Source organism: Bombyx mandarina, chromosome 13 (genome assembly GCF_030267445.1).
Source record: "Bombyx mandarina strain Sakado chromosome 13, ASM3026744v2".
Lineage (NCBI taxonomy): Eukaryota > Metazoa > Arthropoda > Insecta > Lepidoptera > Bombycidae > Bombyx > Bombyx mandarina.
In genome coordinates this window covers 16,650,051-16,669,513 of record NC_143220.1, presented here as the reverse complement: position 1 = coordinate 16,669,513, position 19,463 = coordinate 16,650,051, and the positions used below count along the sequence as shown (strand labels likewise).

Below are 19,463 nucleotides of genomic sequence, written 5' to 3'. Positions count from 1 at the left end.
TCCTGAGAGAAATTGTGTTAGAGCGAAATTTGGTGGAACTTTATCTATAAATTTCTTTAAGGATGTATAATCTGGAAATATCTGCTTGGTGTATTTACAATTATCTACTTCATTAAACAGATTAGTAATTTCTTTAGTAAGTGACTTTTGATTTATTTCTTTTACAAAGCTTATTGGGAATTTGGCATAATTAGTATTTGTTGGTGATCCTGCAGCCTCTTTTGCTGTTATATCCGCCAGCTCATTACCAGGTATGTCATTGTGAGCTTTTACCCATACGAATTTAATTTGTTGTCCATTCCTTTCTATTTCGTGGATGCATTTTAGAGTCATGACTGCATGTGGATTAAATGTGTTGCTATTGCATAAGCCTTGTAATGTGGAAAGTGAGTCAGTGACAACGAATGCACTTACTCGTTGATCTCTTACCCACTTGCAAGCTGTAGCTATTGCCAATTGCTCAGCTTGGTAGACTGAGCATGAGCTGTGCAGTTTAATTAATTTTTTATGAATTATATTTTGCGAATCCTGTATCACAACAGCAGCACCGACATTATCATCAGACTTGCTGCCATCTGTATACAGGTAGTATATAATTTCTGTATGTCGTAAGAATACTTCTTCAAGTTCGTTTTGGTCATTAGCTATGTAGTGTTTAACAGGCTTTCGGTTAACAGGGTGTAATCTCATTCTAGGATGTGCAGGGGTTTCTAAGGTTATATCATCTGGTAGATACGGAGAAGATTCATTTAGTTTAGTTTTTTCATTGTTTGCTATGGTTTTAATTTGCATGGGAAGTGGTGGAAGCTGGGATAAGACTATTGAAAGTGGTGTATTAATGGTACGAAAACTGCGAATAATTTTAATACAAAACCTTCTCTGATGTGATAAGAGTTGTTTTTGTATGTATTTGTTTTTTAAAGCTGGTTCCCAGATGGACGCTCCATATGACAAGATCGGTACAATGATCTGTTGGTAAATGGTTCTAACATTTTCAGGATGAATTCCCCAGGTGGGACGAACATATATCTTTAGTTTATTAAAAAGCTTTTTGGTTTTGTCAATTATGTATTTTACATGATTAGTAAAGGTTAATTTTGAATCTATATTTATGCCAAGATATTTAATATTATTTACATGCTTGAGATATTTGTCATTCAATTGGATCTGTATATTTTTTGCTTTATTTGTAAACGCAATCAGTTGTGTTTTTTCGGGACTAAAGGTTAACTTATTGACATTTCCCCATTTCAGAATTTTATTGATAGTTCTATTGATATTATCCTCTAGGGATTGAATATTTTTATGAGCTGAGATTAGAAGCACATCATCAGCATATGCTTGTAAATATGTCTCGTCTGGTAAGGGGATTGATAACAAATCATCCATTATGAGATTCCACATAGGTGGGCCACAGACAGATCCTTGAATGCAGCCTCGTGACATTGCTCTTGTGGATTCAACGTCTGATAACCTGACCACTACTTCGCGCTCTTCTGTGTAACTTAGGAGAATACCATATATATTTCTGGGACATTTGATTCGTTTCAACTGACAAAATATTGATGGCCACCAAGCATTGTCGAATGCGCCTCTTATGTCGAGTGACACTATTGCCACTTGTTGTCCAGCATCCTTGGCCTCTCTTACAATCTTGATGGCTTTATTTACAGCCATAACTGTCGATTTCTGAAGCTTAAAACCGTACTGTTTTTCGTTATCAATCTGGTTAGTATACATGTGATGGTTTAATCTATTTATCAACAGTTTTTCGTAAAGCTTGCCGAAAACTGGTATCAGACCGATCGGTCGGAAAGATGTTAAAGTATCATAAGTTTCTTTTCCTGGTTTGGGAATGATTTTGGCTATTGCCCTTTTCCAAGGTTTTGGGAAATATTCAAGAATAAGTGCCTGATTTAAGATATTTGTTACTATTTCTGGATATGATTCGGTAGCAACCAGACATATGTCCGCTGTGAGGCCGTCATATCCTGGCGCTTTCTTTGAATTGAAAGTTTTAAGAGTTTCAATAATCTCTGTTGTGTTGAAAAGTGGTTCATTTTGCGTATTCGGGGGCAAGTACATTCTAGCGCGTATACTTCGTTGAATTTCATTGTCCTCTGTGTCAGTGGGGAAAAGTCCATTTACAAAGTATTGCGCTGCTTCATCCACATCACGCGTGTACTCACCATTCGATTTTTTGAGTGTAGAAGGAGGCTGCGCAACTGGCTTCGTTCGTATAATACGATTCGTAACCGACCAAACATTCTCTTTCTCTTGCATATTGCAGAATTCTTTAAAGCTCTTTGTTGAAGCTTCTTGTATTGCTTTAGCATAATGTTCTTTTATTTCTAATTTTTCTTTTATAAGCTCTTCTATAGGATTTCCGCGACGTGCCGCTTTCGATAATTTGTGATGATTCTGTATGACCTTCTTTTTCAAAATTTCCAACTCGTCAGTCCACCAGTGTGGTTTCGATGGCCGACCAGAAGACCGCGGTAAGGTCTTTTGACATGTGTTGTTAATACTTTTTATAAATTCATTTATATAATTATCTAATTGTGTTTTGTTCATGCATAATATGTTATTTATTTCATTCCGACTTATATATCTATTTAATTCTAATTTAAACTCTTGCCTCTTATCAGCTGTCCAAAGGTTGGGTTTGCTAGTATTATATCTCCATGTGGAGTTTTTAAGATTTTTAGTGAGTTGTCTATTTTTGTCCAGATTTATAGTGAAAGTTATTGATTTGTGGTCGGATAGTGTGGTGATATCGTGATTGATTTTCCAGTCGGTGATTCTGATGTGTCTGTGGTCGCTTATCATCGTCAGATCTATATGCGAAGATCTAATAGCATTATTGGCCACAGTAGAATATGTACATTCATCGCCAGTATTAACTAAAATTAAATCATAATCAATAATTATATTGACAATATCATCACCGCGGCGACTACAATGCCTAGAACCCCACATTGTGTTCCATGCATTGAAATCCCCTGTGACTATATGTATTGCGTTTGGGTTAAGACTTAAAAATCCTTTTAATTTATTTAAAGTGTTATCTACATCTATCTTGGGTTCTATATAAACCGAATATAAGTATATATTCATGCCAGAGAGATCTCTGGCTTGTATGACCGTGAGGTTGTCAGTAGTAGTAGGATTAATTAGAGTGGCGCTGAATTTGTTAGATTTGATCGCAATAGCGGTCTTGCATTTGGATTTTTTATCTTTTTTATTTACATTTTGATATAGGGTATAACCTTGTATAGTCTTCGCATATAAATATTTGCCCGTATAAGGCTCAGTTATAAAGATAATATCTATCTCTTTTAATTTATCATGACCAATAACTTCATTTAATACTTTATGATTTCGATTGAAGTTTAGCTGCAAACAGTTTATTGTGTTAATTCTTCTATTAGTTCTACTTGGTTCCATAATCTGTGTTATTGATGGTTCTAGCCGCAATGGCTTGTTTTATGGGGCATTGGTTGGACGTAGCTGAGTGATTTATGGGGTTACTTTTGTTGAATTTAGTATTGTTTTTGATGCAGCTGAAGCATTTAACGACTGACTTAACACTTTTGTGGGGGCAATTTTCATATGAATGCAGACTTGAAGCACAATGAGAGCAATTGTGCTGCTCACTAGTGCATTTATTTTTGGTGTGTCCATACTGGAGGCACTTAAAGCAATGAAGAATTGCCACGTGCTCTCCAGCATGGACACGGGAATGATCGACGTTAATTCGTCCAGCTTCTAATACCTTTTGCCAGATTTCCGGACTGGCTCGGAAAACAGCATTATATAAATTATTATTCAAAAAACGCATTACCGCTTTTTCCTCTAAAGTAAACATTTTACACGAAAAATTCACACTAACTGTTTTGTTAAGTAATTCCAAATATAGCCCACTGAGTTTCTCGCCGGATCTTCTCAGTGGGTCGCGTTTCCGATCCGGTGGTAGATTCTGCGAAGCACGGCTCTTGCTAGGGTTCGTGTTAGCAACGTCGTCAGGTTTGAGCCCCGTGAGCTCACCTACTAGTTAAGGTTACGCTGGAATAGCCTCTCAAGGCTACCAGCTTAGGTAGGAAAAAAAAAAAAAAAAAAAAAACAAATATATTTTCACTAACTTTATTTGACACATAAAATTATTGCAGTGAAATGGGAAATAGCTTAAGTTGTTAAGCCCAAATCATCAGATGTTAGACCATCATTAAGTCTGAGAAGAGAACTTTGCAATTGCGAACAATTTAAGCACCAATTAAATGAGCAATTTAATGTAGATATATCTTGAAACATTTCTGTAAACAAGCTCATTTCTTATTTGACAAAAGGTAATTATTAAAGGACAAAAAATATACAAGTATATAATCACTATCCCGCTGAGTTTGTTTCACCGGTTCGTCGCAGGACTGTGGCTCTTTTTGAAACCGACGATAGAGCTTATTTTAATATTGGATAAGTTTATTAATGAAATCAAATTTGAAAGAATTAATTTAAACTTCAAGTCAAACCATATTAGGTTTTTGTCTTCTTAGATGGGTGGACGAGCTCACAGCCCACCTGATGTTAAGTGGTTACTGGAGCCCATAAACATCTACAACGTAAATGCGCCACCCGCCTCGAGATATAAGTTCTAAGGTCTCTGTATAGTTACAACGGCTGCCCCACCCTTCAAACCGAAACGTATTACTGCTTCTCGGCAGAAATAGGCAGGGCGGTGGTAACTACCCGTGCGGACTCTCAAGAGATCCTACCACAAGTAATTACGCAAATTATAATTTTGCGGGTTCGATTTTTATTACACGATGTTATTCCTTCACCGTGGAAGTCAATTGTGAGTACGTAAGTACGTATTTCATTAGAAAAATCGGTACCCGCGGGATTCCACGTATCGTATCGATGCAACGGTACTTTAGGCCACGACGACTTCAGAAGACCACAGTTTAATAAATATTTCTTACATAAACAATACCTACTTAAACATGAGTGGGTTCAAGTAGCTATTTTTGAATACATACGACAGATCCCTGATAATTGGATTCATTTATACGCTTGTACAGGTGATATAAATGTTGAAATTGAAAAATATATATATACATATATATATTCAACTCAGTTGTAATGGAACATAATAGCTAAGCAATCATCATTTATTCTGTGCAGGTAGTGACTTACTAATTCCGCATCTCCGGCGAGAGACTTTGAAAGCGCTCCAGGTCAGTTGGCCACGACACCGAGGGAGGCAGCACGTAGCCTATACCAAATTATCTGCCCCGAGAGAAGGCACCTCGGGCGACCCAAGAAAACATAAAACGAAAATAAGTTACGCCTGAGCCGAGTCCTGAAGTTTTACACAGGACAGCTGTAAATAAAACATAATTTTAAACAAATTTATTGTCCTTTATATTTGTCTTCTATTGAATTCTCTGTACAAAATTGAATCGTAGTTTGTAAGATTAGCTTGTTTTATAATTTTGTCACTTCAACTTTTAGCTCTAATGGCTTTGAAGTGGATTGCCGTCATAACTCATCGGTTTTTATTAGAATTTCTCGAACACTACGGTCATGCCTACAAAAAAAAACAAATTCCATGCGTGAGAAAAGAAGCACAAGCCTCATTATAAAATAAGTATTGTTTCCTCAAGGTCCGTAACTTAATCCTTTTCAATAAAGAATGCATATCCTATATGCTTGATTAAATGTGAGCTGATCGTATTTTTCATTATTCACGAATAACCTATCCATAACTTCCAACACCTTCTCTTTAAATATCTCACAAATCTTAACGGTTTGCGATGCAATTTTAAAACGACTACCTAGTGATTATTATCATCTACAATGTGCTCATAAATTACTAGTGACTTTAATATTATACGTTCGTTTAAATATACATACATTGACACTAACAAACAGGAAACACTAGTGATTTTATGCTGTTCATTCAGAAATAAATAATAAAGGCTTACTTCCACAAAGGCATTAGCAGTAAAAACATGTGCCCGATATACGTCGGGCAACCGCAAACTGAACGATATTAAAACTATAAAGTGTCGCGAGCGAACGATTTGCCGACCCCTAACGATTCACGAGTGCTTCCGAGCCGAGCACGTATTGTTTTTCACTATTTCATTGCAATAAATAACATTCAAAAAAAAAAAAAACAGATAAAACAATATTAATTTGATGGAAAGAACAAACAAAATATGAACCAATATGAAGGAAAATGTATTCAAATGGAAGATGGAAAAGGTTATGCGTCTTTATGACACTCCTCGGGGACGCACACGTTGAAGTTCACAGAGCAAGTAGGTACATTGCGCAAGAACCGGGTGTACATAAAATGACTAAGTTATCGCTCTCAGAAGACGCGTGCTGTCGTAAAATATGAAACGAAAACTCCTCATATGAAAGTAATCAAGTTAAAATCGATGCTCACTGAATTCCCTGAGCCTACACGACAATTCGACATTTACTTTTATTTGCAAAACAAGTACAGAGAAAGTTAGTTTACCTCAATGCCAATAATTATAAACAAGAAGAGTCATTAGAACTTGTTACTAGGGCTATGTTCGAAATGACCACAAAGAAACATTACTGTTTATTACGTAGTGTTTCACGTGCAATCACATTTGTTACAATATATTTACAATTACATTTATATTTTTATAATTACAATATATTGGCTACACACTTTTACTAAAGGAAGTTTTGTCATCTGTTGTAAGCGTTAAATTATAAAATTTAAATGATTATAATCTTCAATTCATTATACTCTGCTTCAGTTACCAGCGTCTAAGGTTTCCATAATAACACGCCATGTGTATTGACATTTTCAGTTTTATATCAATGACCCTGCAATTATACTAATACCATGATTTTAATATCATTCAGTATGCAATTTAAACTTTGATCTGTTTATAAAATCTAATCAGCTTCGAATGTAACTGGATGGAAGAAATCAGATTTAATTATTTTTGGAGTCGTCGTGGCCTAGAGGATTATACGACCGACGTACGGATATCAAGCAATATGACCATGACGGTGTTGAAATCTCGTATGCTCGTACCTATTTTTCTAAGAAAATCCGTGCTTTCTAACACGTCGACGCACCACAAAATGAATTGAAAATGAATTTCAGGTTATTAAATGAGTTAGATTAAATGAGACATCGGTTGTCGATTCAGATAATATTAATTTTAAATGAAGAACCCGATTTAAAACCAATCGGACTCGAAGTATTCGTTATTTATACACTAAATCCGTATTGAAGTGTCGTGCTCTCGCACCCGCTCTTTATGTTTCTCTTCGAATGAAAAACATTTCGCCTACGAACAGCCATGTTATCGTTCGGCTTCTTTTCATGTCAACTGGCAATGGTGTGGAATTGAATGTCGTTGACCGGCTACACAAACAACGCCAAGCGGTGATACCCCCTACCCCACTGAACGCCCGAACCTCTGTACAGTAACGAAACTAAGTGTAGCAATGTGTATTTTTGTTTAAAAATAAAAACCGATAAATTACGTCTAAAATAAAATAGACATTAAAAAAATAGTTAAAGAATAAAGACTGACATGACTTTTATTTTATGACTAGCGACCCGCCCTCGCTTCGCTTCGGAAACTGTAATTTATTATATTTCTCCACTAGATTTCTCCACTATTTAATGGATGTTATTATACTTTTATAAACCTTCCTCTTCAATCGCTCTATTTATTAAAAAAAACCGCATCAAAATCCGTTGCGTAGTTTTAAAGATTTAACCATACATAGGGATATAAGGACAGAGAAAGCGACTTTGTTTTATACTATGTAGAGATAAGCTATGTAAGACCTCGCTTCCACCAACGTTCTTTCTCGAAAATTTCCCTTTGTAAACTTGTTGAATTTTTATGTCTCAATCTTAAATATTTCTAGGATAATAGCAGCCAAAATAACATACAGAGAAATTGTATACCTAAAATTCTTGACTAAATCGGTCCAACTGTGAAACTTGAAATTGGGACTTCGAGTTCATATCACAAGGAGGATTTTACGTTGAAACTCAAACGTATTCTTCTAATAATTTGGTGAAAAATCACTATCGACATGATTAGAAATATGCAAGATCTCCTTGGCCAAGACACTGGCTGACTACGGATATGGAACGCAATAGACTTATTTTGGTCAAATATCATATTCCTTCTAATTTTGGAAATTGAATGAAGATACTATTACATTTCTTTTAAAAATGTATTCAAAATTACCAAAAGTAATTTCTGAGTGCAGCTCTGTTCCAATTCAAACTTATTTACTTACAAAGTTTTCGTTCTCCGCCACTACCTGCTCTAGAAAGTTAGCAATATGCCGTGACTTTCGAATGCTACAGTAACAGAACTTCAACCGCTTCACTGAACTTCCATTCAGATAAAAGTTTAACAATCGTCAAATATAATCATCTGAGATCTTGAACATTTTAATATTTTACGTTATATATTATATACTTAGTGCCAGCCATAAGTTCTGTTACAAATGAAAACGGATTTTTTTTAAATGAAGTAATATTATTAAAATTTATACCTATACATTTGTTAAAGTCTCAGCAAAAAAAAAAAAGATTATATTCGAAATGGCCAACTTTGGCTTTTTATACAGGCCTTTAATCTGTTTGGCTACGAATCTATCTATGAATTTACGCACCATTTCCAAGAGAACGCCACTGCTTGCTCCAAAGATCTGTTAAGAGACTCAATGTCGCCGTGTCGTGTGTCGTCGAGAGAGAGTCGTCGTGTCCCCTAAAACTGACCATAATTTGAAGTATAAAGGGTTGAGGTCTGGGCTAGATGAGGACCAGTCTTCAGCTCTTACAAAGTCCGCAACGTCAGTTTCAAGCCAGGCTTGGGTAGTTCGTGCCTTGTGACCAGGTGTAGAGTTCTAGCGCGAATCTTCATTTCTTACGATAATATTTTTCGCTTCCTAATGGGGTTTCGAAGAATTCTGGCATTAATGGCCTTTGTAGTTCTAACAGCACGCGGCTGCCCTGATCTCTTTTGGTCTTCGACAGACGAAGGGTTTTTTTTTGTATCTGTTCATAGTATGTAGCTTGTAGCGTGATAGTTTATAGCTTTTAAAGTGTCTGAAATATGAACGAAGGCTCCATACCCACTGTGTGCAAGGCGATCACTGCAATCCCATTTTTTAACATCCCATTCCATATTGTAGTTTGATAATAAACAAAAAAATATGTAAAATGACGCAAAATCGAAAGAAGTGTTTAAAATAATATACATGTTCCAAATTCAAAACAATTAAAAAGTAGAAAAAAAAGAAAAGTTTTTATGTAACAGTATTTATGGCCAGACTAGTTAGGTATATGTGCAGTTTTATGGTCGTATACTTTTTTTAAACATAACGAAACTGAGCTTCAAAATACAAATATGTATTGAATTTTCGGTTGATTTGGTTTTTTAGTTTGGTTAGAGCAAATATTTCAACAACAATATTCGGTCAGAACAAATATTTTAATTTTTAAAGTGTCAGTTAAACGGTAAATAGCGAGTTTCATTGCATGGAAACAGCTGATCAACCTGGATGTTATATTCGACGTAATGATGACTAGTACATAGTAAATGGATAAAATGAAGTGAATCAACGCAAACACTCGATTATACTCATGTATATTATCTTGACACGTCTTTCTGATTCTAATCTTTTAACTAAATCTTCATTTAGGTACTTTGCTATAATAAAAACGAATTAGAGGAGAATGAAAGGAATATAACTTATCTAAAATAGATTATGGGATGTATTTAACTGAGATGAAATGAAAAAAAAAACGAGATCGATGGAATTTTAGTGAACTTTTTGAAAGAACCCGGCAAGCTACGATCAAATATTCTGTTTTATTTTCCCACATTTATGCCATTTTCACAGATGCTAAACGGTTAATAATCCGCTAATATTACAGATTTGCACTTGAAAAACATTACATTAAAAAATTTAAATATTTCGCATTACTTCTTCGCGCTCCCGCCAAAAATCTGATCTTGAAATGTCACTATTGTAACGAAATATATTTTTACCTCTCGTTGAAGATTCTTCAGAGATTGATTATTTAGAACTTAACTATAGATCTACGTACCTTGCATTCTGTATTTTTTGCAATCTTACGCAACATGAGCAAACACGTCAGAGATCGCAATAAAACTGAAATGAGAAATTCATAAGGAGTTCATTTTAGTCTATTCAATAGGAAAAATCATGATTTTTGCTGATTTTCGCAAAAAAGTAATTTCAAAGAGCCGTGACCCTATACAATCTTACCTATGTATTATATATAAATAGATAGTATTTATGTTAAATTTGTTAATAGATTTATTTGAGAATTTGATAATTCAGATCTTGCAAAGCAAGAAGAGATCGTTTTATCCACAACAATGTAACAAAAGGTCCCGACAGGTAACCAACTAACTAATAATTAAATGAGGCAGGATTGAACGCTTATAAACATCACGTAACCTCCTGAAATCCTTCCATTAGACGTTGTTTACTAAGTCTGCGCGCAAATCTTGAGCGGTAGACTCACGAAAATGCTCCATGAATATGCGATGACACAAACCGTACACAGTTTTTCCATTTAGATACCATAATGAAATCTTACGCACGCTCTTATTTATTTTTCAATCAGACGTAAATTCAAATTTTGAGTAAATAAAGATTCTCGATTTGCCGAAGATACGTGTACTCGAATGAGTTACGCGATCAGGATTTGTAATTTTGCAATACAAATATTAACAGACTCCTTCAAAAATTCCATTACTTGTTTGTTTGTTTGAATTTTTATAGAGATTGCGATTAATTCTTTATCATAACGCTTTTTTAGTATAATAATATAATAAACAATAGAAACAAAAAGCCAATTAAGTTCCTCACCAATATAAACAAATTAAAACTCTAAAAAACACTAGAGAACTGCTTTGCTTTACGCCTTTCGGTTTTTTAGTTTAGAGTAACTAAAATGAAGATAAATTTCTCATGTGCCTGGTTATCAACTAAAGTATTACGAATAAGTAACTAGTCGACAGTAGCTTAAGATAAAATTAAATATTTATTTTTGTAGGCATATAAGGAATTCGGCAGATACCTAAATCGTGCTAACGCTGTCGACAAAATAAGCTTGCACATAAACTAATTCCAAACGACAAGAACAAGAATGAACCGTTAGTCTACCGAGCAATATTAGCTGTCCGACGGAAGATTATTCCGACGCCATTACCCTAAATCTTCATTCGAAAAATCGCATATTTTTATAATTTTTTTCACACATAAAAAATATTAGTTTGGTTGAACAATAACTGTAATTGTAAATTGAAGGATGATCACTTTTTTTTACATCAATATATCATTATTAAAAATATTCTAATTTGAAGTATTTAAATTGTAAAGAAAGAACGATATTGAAATATGCAGATAGCGTTTGTATAATTTTTAATAAAAAAAAAGAGACGTACTCGTAAATTTAGAATATTCAATCAAAACTAGTTTAACTTATCACGTTTGCTAAAAAATTATCGTAAAGATTATTGTCACAGAACTATACGAAAATCCAATCTGTATTGTACATGCAAAACTTTATTCAAAGAAAAGAACGTAATCGTACTTTGCTGTAAATAAATGATGTCTTTGTGAAGTCAGGCCACAAATAAGATTGTAGAAATCGGCTGAAATGCGCAAAGGCTTTAAAAATTAACGCAGCTTTGAAAAATGTAGACTCACCACTGACTGCATTGCTTAGTGCGTGAAGTAAAAAAGGTTTTCTTGAAATCTGATTAAGGTCAGTTACTCATAAAGCATTTTATATTTAAGTATTGTGTTTCAATGTATCAAACATACAATACTTTCACTTTATAACTGACTGATTTTATAATTTAACAGATAATTCCTCCTACTCTAACCATCTTAAAAGGTTAAATATGTCACTAGGATTTCAATGAGGTGTTGAGTAAGTTTTATGCCAATGATCTATGTTTTTCTTTTCACCCTTAAAAAAATTCCATTTGTTAGTATCGGCACAACAGAGTTTGTTTTATTTTAGTTTTACGATAAACGCGAGCAGGATACATTTTATAAGCTTTTATAAAAATGACTTTAAGACACTAGATACAAATGTTGATAAAATGTAATAGTAATAATTCAAAGGGACCTCTGTCACATACCATGAAAAAAAGATAAATAAAATTATTTTTACCAAAACACAGTGACTATTGTATTTTTTGTAGTACAGTTTGACATACGGGATGGAGAACAATTGGTCGATAAATCTGTATGTAATACAAATTAAGGCAGTGGATCAAAAGAGTAGCGCAAACAATGGCATTTTCCCGGTAGCCAGATGCAAGGCGCCTTTCAACAAGGCAATCAAACCAACAAATGCGTTGAGCACCATCTAAGTAAGTTTTCACTTTCATTAATGTTTATTAGGCTACATATTATATTACGATTACATTATATTACATATAATTTCTTTTATACATATATAAATGAAAATCCTCATCATAAAATTTCAATACGTGTTTCGCGAAAATTATATCACCGAGACTTTAATACAATTTCTTTGAACGAGCACTGAAGCACCAAAAACTTTTGAAAAACGTTCAATTTTTAAACCTGTCCAATATCAAGAAAAAGTCTCATAAAGTTACCCGAGTTGTCCTTTGACGAGAAGTAAATACTTCTTCCGAAAACAGGGAATTTTTAATACCGACCATTTATAAGTTTTCTACGTGCAGTAAAATATTCCATAGACATTAATAACAGTCATTTTTCCTCGTCCGAAATATCGTTGGGAAACCTTTTAAGGAACATAATCACGTTTCGCTGACTTCTTTTTAGATTTTCTGTTATTTACAAGCGAGAAAAGACAAACTAATGAAGCGGACACTTCATTATTTTTGTTTCAAGAAAATTTTTACTTCATTCGTTTACTTTTATCTGACATATCCTATTTGGATTTGAGCGTGCCAACTTTACTCGAAAAGGCCCGAATAAAAAGCAGGTATTTTAAACCGCCTCGCATCCCATCCACACGAGCCATTGTAGGTGGCTGAATGCCAAATGAGTTTTGTGATGGAGTCCCCTTGTGAAAAGGCAGATAGTGAACCACGTCTCCTAGACCAAACAGCAATGTGTTTTAAGGTTTAGCACCTTGGGCCAATAAGTTTTCATGGCATTAACGAAAAATAACTATTTTTTACAACAACTTTCTTGTGAAGTCGTCGTGGCCTAAAGGATAAGTAACACGTCTGGTTTATTCGTGTTGAGCGATGCACCGGTATTCCAATCCCGCAGGCAGGTACTAATTTTTCTAATGCAGTACGTACTTAACAAATGTCCACGATTGACTTCCGCCGTAAAGGAATAGCATCGTGTAATAAAACTCAAACCCGCAAACTTATAATTTGCGTAATTACTGGTGGTAGAACCTCTTGTGAGTCAGCGCGGGTAGGTACCACCACCCTGCCTATTTCTGCCGTGAAGCAGTAATGCGTTTCGGTTTGTAGGGTGGGGCAGCCGTTGTAACTATACTGAAACATCAGAACTGATATCTCAAGGTGGCGCATTTACGTCGTAGACGTCTATGGGTTCCAGTAAACACTTAACACCAGGTGGGCTGTAAGCTCATCCACCCATCTAAGCAATAAAAAAATAAAATAAAATAAAATAAAAAATACAAGGTCATGCACAAAAATAAACAGATCATAGATTTTTTTAAGTAGTCTGACCAGCTATTCACGATTCTTGTACCACTGTCTTCTCATATTTTGCCTTAGTAATAGCAGCAGCAATCTTATTTTTCATGATCACTTTCTCTGCTCTGGCCTCTGATTCCAATCTGAAGTACTAGTGGTAAGGGGAAACTGTGAGCACGCTCAAATTTGTCATCGTCCTCCCTATTCCTTAAATAATGGAGTAAAATTCAATATTTTTCTTTGTTGTCATACATCTTAATGGGAAATATGAATTGCAAGTTTATTCATATTTATTTTTGTTACAAGTACAATAATTATCCACTTGGACTGGTAGGTACCCACTTGACATCAATGAATATAATCTGAAATTTATTTTGCAACAATTAATTATACAAGAATGAAAATATGTTTTTAAACAGTGCACTTACTATAAAATTATAGTTTTATTTTTTATATGCTAATCTATTATATTGCCAGCATTTCAATATTACAATATTGCTTTCAGCATTTATCGAATTATATACTTTTACGGTAATAAAATTTGTATCTTACCTTCTAAACCTTTTAAAGCAATAAAGCACAGATACACTCACTCAGAAGTTATTATGGCATAGTGAATTTTACTAAACAACAACTAAAACAAGAAAAGATAGTTTTGTATTAAACACTAAATAGTATAAGTTTTTTTTTATAGTCTAAACTCAATTACATTGGGGTCCAAAGTATTCTGATTAGCCGGCTGCAGTCACGCAAATGTCAAGTTTTTTACCATACACATTATTACACCGAGCACCCCATTTCTGAAACAATTTAATAATATTGTCATTTAATTAATATTGTCATTTTTGCCACGTACCATCCGGCTATGGAATGTGCTCCCCTCCACGGTATTTCCCGAGCGCTATGACATGTCCTTCTTCAAACGAGGCTTGTGGATAGTATTAAGCAGAAGGCAGCGGCTTGGCTCTGCCCCTGGCATTGCTGAAGTCCATGGGCGACGATAACCACTCACCATCAGGTGGGCCGTACGCTCGTCTGCCTACAAGGGCAATAAAAAAAAATATAGTAATAATTTTTCGAACTTAAACAGCTAAATGCCGAATGAATCATAAAATTCCATTTAAATTGATAAACCTTGAACTATCCTTCCATGTCGGCTAAACTAATGCTTATTGAATTACTATTACACAAAATTAAGTTTCTATAACCTTGGAACCTTAAATAATTGTACATAGTAATTAATGTTTAGGAATATAGATGTGTTAAATCAGCAACGCGCTCAGTTCAGTAATCGAATGCTATCAATGTCATATTTCTGAACATAAAAATTAATTTTACGAGGATTTAATAATAAACGATTTGGATGACACAGTTGCCTAAGTTCAGTGGCATTAAAAATTTATATATTTTTTAGATTCAGCCAAATTTAGCGGATATTTTGTGTTAATGTCAATATTACCAAGTCCACAAAGTATGTAAGGTTTTGATTTATTTAAAAATATTTTTTCCGACCATCCTAAGTCGCATGCGCGTTGCAAATCATATTATTATGCACCCGAGTCCCTTACAGCCAATCACACATCGTCTTCATCCTGGCATCGCTGTCTTGTTCATTCCATCAGCATATAAAAGTTATGGCGTCAGAGTTAGTAAAAAAGAGGAAAAAACAGCAAATTTTCAAATTCAAATTCAAATTCAAAATCAGCAATAAGAAGACAAAAGAAAGCGGGTAAATTTTGGAGTAATTAGATTTTTGGAAGCAAGGTTATGCTTGGCGTCTGCGAAGTCGTAGTGTTCAAAAGAGCTGGACTACTTTGTTTACGAAAACTAATAAATTTAAAATAATAAGTACTAACCGAGGAAATTTAAAAAACAATTCTTTTTTATGTTAATCTTACGTTTGCACAATTTCTGTTTTACTCGTACAAGCAATTTGTATTCAAATCTTGAAATAGGAGATGAAATCGTAAAAGCAATTTGTATTTTGTATATGTACGTATATGAAAACTAAAAAATAAATATTATACTGTCATTAATCACGAAGAAAAAAATTAAGTTTGAATTTAGAAACGAACTCTTAGTTATCTATTTTTAAAACAGAGGAAGCAAAAAAGGGACATTGTGTTCGAAACTTCTTGGAGCACATTACTCGTAACGAATGATCTAGTCCAGGTCTGGTATGATTTAAAATAGACTGTATAAAGTTTTATTAATTTGTATAATTTTAATAGAGTTGCGAAAAAATAGCTTAAAACCTATAATTCAACATGAACATGAGTAAACACATACAAAAACAGAACATTGCCTCGCAGAACATATGACGTTATCAGAGTGGTAACAGAGTTAGTTCTAAGTTATTCTATTACAGAGTAACGAGACAAACTTAATGTACAATAATCTGGCGCGCCAACACAAGCTGTCGGAGTCCACAGCATTTCCATTATTTACCGTGCCGGTTTGCGCTCGCTTCCAGACAAATGAATCGTACAATAAACGGCAACCATCCGTCAACTTTCCTTGTGAAACTTTTTGATGATAAACCCAATAAGAGACCCAGAAAAGGCTTTTTGTTTCTTGTTACTTGTTCTATTGCTTATTTTTTTGAAATAACGAAATTAGGGAGGTACATCCACTCTCCAAACAAATGATTCGTGTGGAATGGCCTAAAGTTTACAGTAGTAAAAAAAAACTTCTTTTTCATAAGAAATTTAGTACAAAGTTCAGAATTTTTCAAGCAGCATTTTGGTGTTAGTTCTGGTAAAGAACCGGGGCGATGATAGAATTTAACCGTCGGCTGAGCCGATTTGGCGTCATCATTGAAATACTTCATTATCATTTTTTTTTAATTGCTTATATGGATGGACGAGCTCACAGCTCACCTGGTGTTAAGTGGTTACTGGAGCCCATAGACATCTACAACGTAAATGCGCCACCCACCTCGAGATATAAGTTCTAAGGTCTCAGTATAGTTACAACGTCTACCCCACCCTTCGAACCGAAACGCATTACCGCTTCACGGCGGAAATAGGCGGGTTGGTGATACCTATCGTGCGGACTCCCAAGAGGTCCTTCCGCCAGTGATTACGCAAATTATAATTTTTGCGGGTTTGGTTTTTATTACACGATGTTATTCCTTCATCGTGAAAGTCAATCGTGAACATTTGTTGAGTACGTATTTTATTAGAAAAATTGGTACCCGCCTGCGGGATTCGAACATCGGTACATCGCTACATACGAATGCACCGGACGTCTTATCATTTAGGCCACGACGACTTCAAATTCCCGATTCATTTCATTCAATTCATTCCCGATATTCGATCTTTTTTTTTTTTTTTTTATGATTGAAGGATTACTGGTGGCCCGGAGGCCTTTCCAGTTTCACCAGGACAGGTGGGCGAGCAAAGACTCAGCCAGGAGGGGTGGGATTTGCTAACAGCTGCCCGAGCGCCTCCGAAGGAGACCTAACAACTCAAGAGTAGCTGCTTCGCGAATGAATCTACTACCGGATCGGAATCGCGACCCGCTGAGAAGATCCGGCGAGAAACTCAGCGAGCTGATTCATGGGTTAGGTTGCACGGCGCACTCTTTGTCGAGTTCGACGAGTACGGTTACCGAGGTCCCTAAGCCTGCTCCTAGAGCTGAAGGCGTCTAGTGCAAAGGTTATTGGATCTGATGGATCCGTAAGGACGTGTCTAGGGCGTCGACGGTGACTGGCTCCTGCATGATCAGGATTCGGGGAGTAGTCAGCGGCGGCTACGATAAGGCGATTATCATGACGCATAGCCTTATCGAAGTATCGTTCCGACGCTGACTTCATGTATTTCCGAATTGATTCGAGGCCCAGGTCGTCGTGTAGGTCAACGTTCCTCACGAACCACGGAGCCCCGACAGCTAACCTGCAAAAGCGGGATTGTAGGGATTGGAGGGTGTCTATGTGTGTGCGGGCCGCGTGAGCGAACACCACACTCGCGTAAGTCATGACGGGCCTTATGCAAGTTTTGTAAAGTGTCACCTTGTTCCGAAGGGACATTTTACTCCGCTTACAGATCATGGGGTAGAGTCTACCGAGAATAAACGCGGCACGGTCACGGACTGATTTTATATGCGGGCGGAATGTCATCGATGCATCCAGGGTAACGCCCAGGTACTTGACCTTCCTGGCCCAGGGTATGGATTGACTAAAGAGAGTAATCGGGGGTGTGAGATTCCTCCTCCTAATACGGGAGGAAATCCGTGTGGAGCTTCCCCTCTGAAATAGCACCGCAGTACTTTTCGCTGGGTTGATGTCTATGCGCCATTTTCGGAACCACTGTCCTAGGGCTAGGGCTGCGCTCTGAAGCTTCTTCGCGATTAGGGACTTGTTTCTACTGGAATAGTAAACAGTCGTGTCGTCGGCGAATAAAGCTAAATGGGTCGGCGGCGACCGGGGAATATCGTTAACGAATAAGCTAAATAGGAGGGGTGAAAGGACAGAGCCTTGCGGGACTCCAGCTGTGAGAGGTCGTGGGGAGGAGCGGGTTCCCTCGACTCGATATCGAAAAGAGCGGTTGGACAAGAAGTCCCGTATGATGAGCACGAGACTATCCGGCACACCCATGTTGAATAGCTTGAAAATCAAACCGTTGTGCCAGACTTTGTCGAACGCTTTTGCGACGTCGAAGAAGAGAGCTCCCGTGTATAACGGTTTTGGTCGATTAAGCCCCACAAGAATGTGCTCCGTGAGGCGGTGCACCTGTTGAACGCATGAGTGATTTGTACGGAATCCGAATTGTTCATCGATGAGAATGCCCTTGGATGAGACGAAGTCTCTGAGGCGTTTGTAGAGCAGACGCTCATACAGTTTGCCTAGAGACATGAGGAGGCTAATCGGGCGGTAGCTCGTCGGATGATTTTTTGGTTTACCGGGTTTATGTATGCCGATAACGTCCGCTTCTTTCCACACCGCGGGAAAGATACAGTTCGCCATAGCGGCATTGAAAATAGATGCCAACATCACGATGAGTTGGACGGGTAGAAGTTTAATAACGCGGTTGGATATACCGTCGGAACCGGGAGCCTTGCGAGGACGTAGTTCTTTGATCAAGTCTTTAACTTCCATCGGGGTGACGGGTGGTAACGCATCCGAGGGTGGCAAGGAGACTCTGCGTTCTACCTCACTGTCTACTAATTCTACATGAACAGGGTCCACGGATTGAGTGCTGGGCGTGCACTGGGTTTGCAATGTATCGGCCAGCAACTCTGCTTTTTCGTCATCATCAAACGCCGCGAGTCGGCCTGAGGGGTCTACGAGGGGGGGCATAGTTACTACCGTATCCGATTTGAGTGTACGAGCTAAGCGGTAGTAAGACCTTTGGGAGGGCGCGAGTCCTTCTAAGAAATCAGACCATCTGGCATCTCGGACTTCGGCGATGCGAGTCTTTACGTCGCGTTGTAGGGCACGCATCCGAATTCGATTTTCCGCGGTAGGATACCTGTCGTAGGCGCGTATCGAGGCGTTCTTAGCTCTAAGGAGTTCCCTAATATCATCGGACAATTTGAAGCGGTGAAGGAAGTCCTCCGCTACAACTTGTTTCGATGATCTATCTAATGTTGAGGTGATGTGTGACGTTAAGATGTCTATGGCTTCAGCGGTATCCTGAGGAGACGGGATAGAGTCCGGGTTAAACGGGAGCGATGGTGGATCAGATTCAGCCAGGCTGATGCCCAGCGTGTGCCAATCCA

The 19,463-nt window shown here is 36.8% G+C and overlaps 1 protein-coding gene across 2 annotated transcripts in view; it reads right to left on the bottom strand.

Moving 5' to 3' along the window:
- LOC114245269 (uncharacterized) overlaps positions 1 to 19,463 on the bottom strand; it is a 113,196-nt gene that overhangs the window by 76,091 nt on the left and 17,642 nt on the right. The window contains exon 2 of one of the 2 annotated variants that reach the window (XM_089732434.1): positions 14,295 to 14,542. The exons of the other annotated variant lie outside the window; for it this stretch is intronic. The gene's annotated coding sequence lies outside the window, so the exon portion shown is untranslated. The remainder of the gene's footprint in view (positions 1 to 14,294; positions 14,543 to 19,463) is intronic. 2 annotated transcript variants of the gene reach the window in all.